Here is a 6,852-nt window from a genome sequence, read left to right on the forward strand (position 1 = left end):
TTATGATGCTGTGTTAAAGTAAATGCACTTGTCCCTCAGTATTTCTAAGCCTTCATGAAAACACAAACTAATTTGATGTGGTTGAGGGCAAACTGATTCCCACAGTCTGCCTTGCTGACAGCTCTGCAGGAAACACACACAGCACGTTTCACAAGGAACACAGGCTGCCAAACATAGTGCTTGGTCCTCTTCTGTCTGCAATAAATGGAGAAAATAGTTCAGGAAAACTAACTTGCTAGCTAAAAAGCTGATGTGGAAGCATTATTCAATCCATAAACACTAATTAGGCTGGTGGCTTAGAAAAGCCAGTAGAGCCATTTGAAAAATATTAAGAAGCAGAACATTCCAAATGGAAACTGCATTGTTTCAGAGCATGGACATGCTGACTTATGTCATAAAAAGGCCCTTTCCTATAGGGAAAAGGATGGCTGTAATGATACGAATTTTCTTATACCATACCTGTTGAGACCTATTAAAGCACTTCATAAAAATGAGTCTCATAAAATAAAAGAGGATTACAATTAGTTACATGATTAACTCAGTGAGATTTTTCCAGAAGGAAATATAAACAGGATGCATAGATTAAACTCTAATGACAAAAGATAGCATTTTCTTAGCTTGTTAAGACTGGAATGCAATGCAAGAAGCTCAGATTAGGTTACTTATCATTATACAGTACAGGTCTAATAAAAGCTGGAAAAACAGGTATATAAAAATATCAGTCCAAAAGGTTTCCTTTGTATTTTTATGGTCCACCAAATCGCTTCCACTATGAAATTAAATTAAAAATAGTAAAACTGTAGAAAGCTGAAGGAGCTACCAAAAATTCCCAGATGATTAATTAACACCTTCTCCCTCTTCTTCCTGCTGTGCAATTCAATCACATTTCTTTTATACAAAATTTACTTCAGTTGTTTAATTTGCCTAAACTTACAGACAAGAGAATAGCACCGGATAAGCATTTTTTCTTTCCAGTCCCCTCAGAACATAATGAATTTCACTCTTCCTGTCACGATCCTTTTCTGAAATTCTTGACAACATTTAACAAGAGAAAGAAGTAGAAAACACTGTTCTAAAGTCAATAATTTTAAAATCTTCACATACTTTTTCCTGTTTTTTGTTGTTTTTTGGTTTTTGTTTTTTCTTCCTCCCTTCAGTGGTAGAAACACAGGGGTGACATAACCTGGTTTTCTTCTTGTTAGAAAAGAATATGAATGCACATGCACATCTACACCGAGTCACTGCCAGGTATCAAATATCTACCTGTTCCCATAGCAAAATGAAAATGATCCACAAAACCATACAACTACTTCTTGTTGCCAAGTGAGTAAAGTAAATCATTGCTAAAGATAAGCATCACTTTATCTCCACACTCCAAGTAGGGGAGTAAATTTGATTCCATATCCAGGTACAAGATGCATAATCACTTGAGTAAATTACCAGAAATAAAGTAAGTTAGATCTCCCCTTTCCCCACGTTGTCCACAAAATTCAAATCGCTGTTTGTTATTTAAAAAAGTCTTGAAAATATCCATTCTAAGTTTTCATCTTGGTCCCTTTTGGTCTTCTGCCAGTATTGCCCTGTGTTTAAAAGAGCCTTTTTTTCTTCTTTTCTTCTGTTTTATGATGCCAGAAAACAGCCATTGTTCATTCACCTGGGCTCTCCCAGAACACAGCTTCACAATGGGGCCAGGCCTGGCACTCTCGCAGAATGTGTGGAGTTCAGAGCAAAAACACATTCTGACATCCCAGCACCGCCAGCAAAATCTGTTTGATTTATTTGATTTATTCTTATACTGAGGTTAGTATAAGCACAACAGACCCAGCATGGTCTTTAAGCTAATCTGCCCCATTAAGGTCTCTGCATTTTGTTCAGTAAAGTGTAGCTGTTCTCTTAGAATCTTCCTTCCCTTCATCACCCTTTAGTCCTTGTCTGTATTCAATACAGTAGGAATTCAATTTTCTTTAACTGAAACCTGTTACCAATGATTTCCTCACAGTAGCAATATTTCCGCAAGGTTGTTGGAATATTTATTTTTATCTTTTATGGAGAAGTTATGCCCTTGGGCATTTCTTTAAGGGTTACATCACAGCACCAGCTCACAGCCATTCTGTAACTGCGTGTGACTTAGGGCATTCTTAGGATTTGCTAGGGAGCTCCTAATTATCACAGGGAAAAGTGACAGTATGATACAATCTGTCTCACAGCAGAATGGAAGATCACCTTCACTTACTGAGCAGAAACAATGAGATGACTTTAGTCTCCACCATAATTTTGAAAACACTACAGGTTTTTCACAGTCAGGAGAATGCTGTGCTGGGGCATCTCAGACATGTTACCGGAGGAGCAGGAGCCTAGACAAAGCCAGATATGGATACCTAAAGATATGAGCACTTTTTCAGACTCACAGACTCAGAATTTCGGTGTACAGGACCTACACTGAATACATCAGGTACTTACAGAGGTGAAAATAACCACTTACCACTCCCCAACAACTGAGTCCACCTGCAGTTCCCGTTTTAAAGATGGATGTGGGAACTACTACTGCTAGGAAACACTCTGGCAGTGGGGTGAGTCACATAGTTCTGGGGTTGCTGGGATGAATCTCACCGTTTGCTATAGGTATCTCCTGAAAGCTCTAAAATGTATTTCTGAAGATGACATACAATCTTCAAGTTTGTACGAACATTTGGTTACTTTCACCATTCTTCATTTGTGGTCTAACTTATTGAATAAGTAAAATAACTAAAGGTTGCATGTGAATGTCAGCCTTTCGTTGACAAGAAAATATTAACTGCTTTGATTAAATATAGTTCATTTAGCTTTCAGGAATATTTCAGCATATTTTAAATATTCTGTTACAGTGTACAGCAATGTAAATTCCTTTTACTTATTAAAGTGAGAAAAAACTTAAATGTTTTCAGTAAGATTCCTTCATATTGAGTAAACTATTATAATCTCACATAAATTTTAAAAAAATAGAATTCTTTCTTTTGCATATACAAACTATTGCATACAAGATCAAATATCTCTTTTAGTTAATTAAATTTTTGTAAAAGAAGAAAACTAAATAAACAACTTCTCACATGAAGCAAATATGAATTTTTTTGTGTAAGAGGTAATGGATCAACCCAAGGATCACCTATGCTATTTAATGGAGAAGAAAATGTTTTACTCATTTATATAATTACCAAAAATTCTGCAGTTCAGAAGAGCTACTGTAAAGTTGTTATTCATGTCACCAATCCAGACTAAATATTTTAGAAATCCATGCTGCTATTTACATTTAAGCAAATACTCCCTTGATCTGACCTGCTTAATTAATTATTTCCTATTATTTCCTGTGAGATGTCCATAAAATACAAAGAGGGAAAAACCTAAATGAAAGCTAAAAACCAAAGCAAAATGAATATATTTTGAACAAATCAGCCACTAAGCTTACACTGTTCTCAGTGACACCCATAGCCATGTTCTCCAAACTTTCCAAAATGCAACTATTAAAACCAATTGCCTTCATTGTCTCTGACACATCTGTCCCTCGTGTTATTGGACTGAAGAACTCTCATGTCATGAAAAGCAGTCACAACTCCTGTGTGACTTTGGCCTGGGACAAAAATATACACTGTAGATATTTTCGTAGGTAAATTAATACAAGCACTGAATTAAACACAAATTGCACACAGAAATTGAAATGATTCCAATTAAAAATTTTTGCTTTGGAATATTTTCTATTTAATATCCCAAGATTAGTATAGCTGGTTATCTCTATTTAATGAGAATATTAGCATTCATCATGTTTGCTAAAGTGAAGCAAAGAGAAAAAACTGTAATTATCAATTTCAAAAGGCTTTTCATGGAAAATCAGGGAGCGATTTCCTCTTAAAGTGATTGCTGGAAAGATGACGAAAATGTCATACCTGAACAGTGTATATAATGTAGTTTCAGGAACATTGTATTTTTAAAGACAAAAAGATACAAAATTAGATAAATCATGTTTTGTTAATACTTGTAGAATTTACTGGAGAATTGATGTTACCGAAGCAGCAACAAAGATGACATATATAGTGCCCAGGCATGATTTTGTAGCCAGAGACAATGACCATATAAGAGCTGCAACATAAATGGAGAAGATAAACCAAATACCATAAGAGGTGGGATTCAGGATTTATGAGAAAAACTCATTCGTTCTGAAAATGTGTTGGTTTTTTTCTTCACAATAAATAGCATATTCAATGCCACTCCTAATCATTTGCTAACTTCATGACATGAATGATGATTCCAACTCTACGGATTCTGATTCAATAATGCAACTCCTTTAAGAAAGGAAGATAAGAACAACTTCCGTGCTGATAAAGAGTACGATGTAGTCCTCTTTAGTCAAGATGAGGAAAAAAATATTGAAGTATGATCTTAAATATAACAACGTTTCATTCAACGAATAAGAAGTCATTAGGAAAGTTTCATGTAGAAAGTGTTTATGTATAATATAGACTGCCTATGTGTATAATTACATTTTCAGAATCACAGAATGGCTGAAGATGAAAGGGACCTCTAGAGATTATCTAGTCCAACACTTCAGTCAGTCAGTGACACATAGATCAGGTTGCCATGTCCAGATGGGTTTTGAATATCTCCAAGGATGAAGACTCTACAATTTCTGTGCTCAGTACCAGTGCTCAGTCACCCTCATCATAAAAGAAAAGCAACAAAAAAAGCTGTTCCTCAGTGTTCAGCTGGAGACCTCTCCATTCCAGTTTGTGCCCACTGCCTGTCACTGTGCACCACTGAAAATAACCTAGCTGCATCTTCTTTACAATCTCTCTTCAGGTATCTGTATCCATTAACAAGACCCTTCTCTTCCCTGGGCTAAACAGTCCTAGGTATCTCAGCTTCTCTTCATAGAAGAGATGCTCCATTGCCTCGGTTATCTTTGTGGCCCTTCAATGGACTCTCTCCAGTACATCTGTGTCTTTCTTTGCAGTCTATGTTTGGCTTTATCAGTGCTGAGTAGAGATGAAGAATTTCTTCACTTGACCTGCTGCCAAGACTAATGCAGTCTAGGATATCATTAGCTTTCTTGGAAGAAAGGGCACTTCGCCAGCTCGTGATCTAATTGGTGTCCACCAGGACCACAAGGTTCTTTTCTTCCCTTGTTTTTACTAGTTCATGGGATCATCCTTTCTGAAGATATAGAGTTTGCTTTACTCTTTTATGAATTTCATGAGGTTCACCAGACTTAAAAAGTCCCTCTGAACCATCTGGCATATCAGCCACTCCTCCCACTTTGGTGTTACCTGCAAACTTGCTGACTGCACACTCTGTCCCATCATCCAGATCATTAATGAAGATATTAAACAGCAATATATCCAGTATTGACACTTGGAGTTCACCACTAGTTTTTCTCCTCCAGCTAGACTTTGTCTCACAGATCAGCATCTTTTGTGTTCAGAGTTCAGCAAATTTTCAATCCACTTCACTGTTGGTTCATGCAGCTCACACTTCAACAGCTTCTCTATGAGGACTTTACGGGGAATTGTGTCAAAAGCTTTACTGAAGTCAAGGTAAACAATATCCACTGCTTTTCTTTCATTTGCCAAGACACAAATTTCATTGTCGAAGGTTGTTAGGCTGGTCAGGCATGACTTTCTCTTGCTAAATGTATGCCAACTACTGATGTGTTTCTTTTTGTTCATGTGCCTGGAAATTAGTCCTATAATTCCATCACTTTCTCAGGGATGATTAGCATGTGGTTCCCTAAGTTCAACTCGCCTTTTTAAAGTTAGAAATTGCATTTGTTTCCTTCCACTCTTCGGGCATCTCTCTGTCACTTTGATACAAAGATTACCAAGACTTCCTCGCAATGACATTTCCTGCTTTGTCAGTACTCGTGGGTATGTTTCATCAGGGTCTATGCACCTATATATGTCCAGTTTATGTAAGTATTCCTTGACCTGATCCTCTTCCACCAAGTGTACAACTTCCTTGCTTCAGACTTTCCTATTGGCCTCTGAGACCTGACACTTCTGAAGACCACTTTTGACAGTAAAAACTGAAGTGAAGAAGGCATTCAATACCTCATCTTTCTCCATGCCCTGTGTCACCAGATGCCCCATGTCATTCAACAACAGGCCTGTATTTTTTCCTCATGTTCCTTATGTTGTGCAAATACTGAGAGAATCCCTTCTTATTGCCTTTGACATCCCTCACCAGATTCAATTCCACTTGAGCTTTACCTTTTCTAATCCCATCTCTTCATAGACAGACAGCGCCTCTGTATTCTTCCTAGGTTACCTGTCTTGATTCCACTTTCTGTTCACTCCCTTCTTACATTTGATTTTTTCCAGCAGCTCTTTGTTCATCCACACAGAAGGTCCTGGCATTTTTGGCTGACTTCTTTCTGTTGGGATGTAATAAATGTGCACATTTCATTGTTCTACATATATGCTCAGAAGAATTTTAAGAAATAGCAAATCAGTTATTTCAGACTAATTTAAAGGGAACAGGATGGAAAAAAAATGAATTTTTATTCTGCAAAAAAGTAATGCAATTTGCATTTTCCTTCTATTTTTTTTTTTCTGTTTGAATGTTTTGTAACTATTTAAACTCAAAAACTCTTTGCAGTATCACATATCTCATTGGAATTGTACTTTGGATAAATTATAGTCAAACTGTAAGCAGTCTATAATCCAAGGCCTTGTTTGATACAGCACAGCAGTATGATCTTGGCACAGTTTTACTGCGAAAATTGTTGCTTGAGGTGTGAGAACAAGTGAACTTAAAAGTTGTGCAAGATAAGCAAAGTGAAAATCTAGACAGAAGATAATTGCTGAGATCATGATAGTTAGCAGCTTA

This window comes from Lagopus muta, chromosome 1, assembly GCF_023343835.1.
Source record: "Lagopus muta isolate bLagMut1 chromosome 1, bLagMut1 primary, whole genome shotgun sequence".
Taxonomy (NCBI): Eukaryota; Metazoa; Chordata; class Aves; order Galliformes; family Phasianidae; genus Lagopus; species Lagopus muta.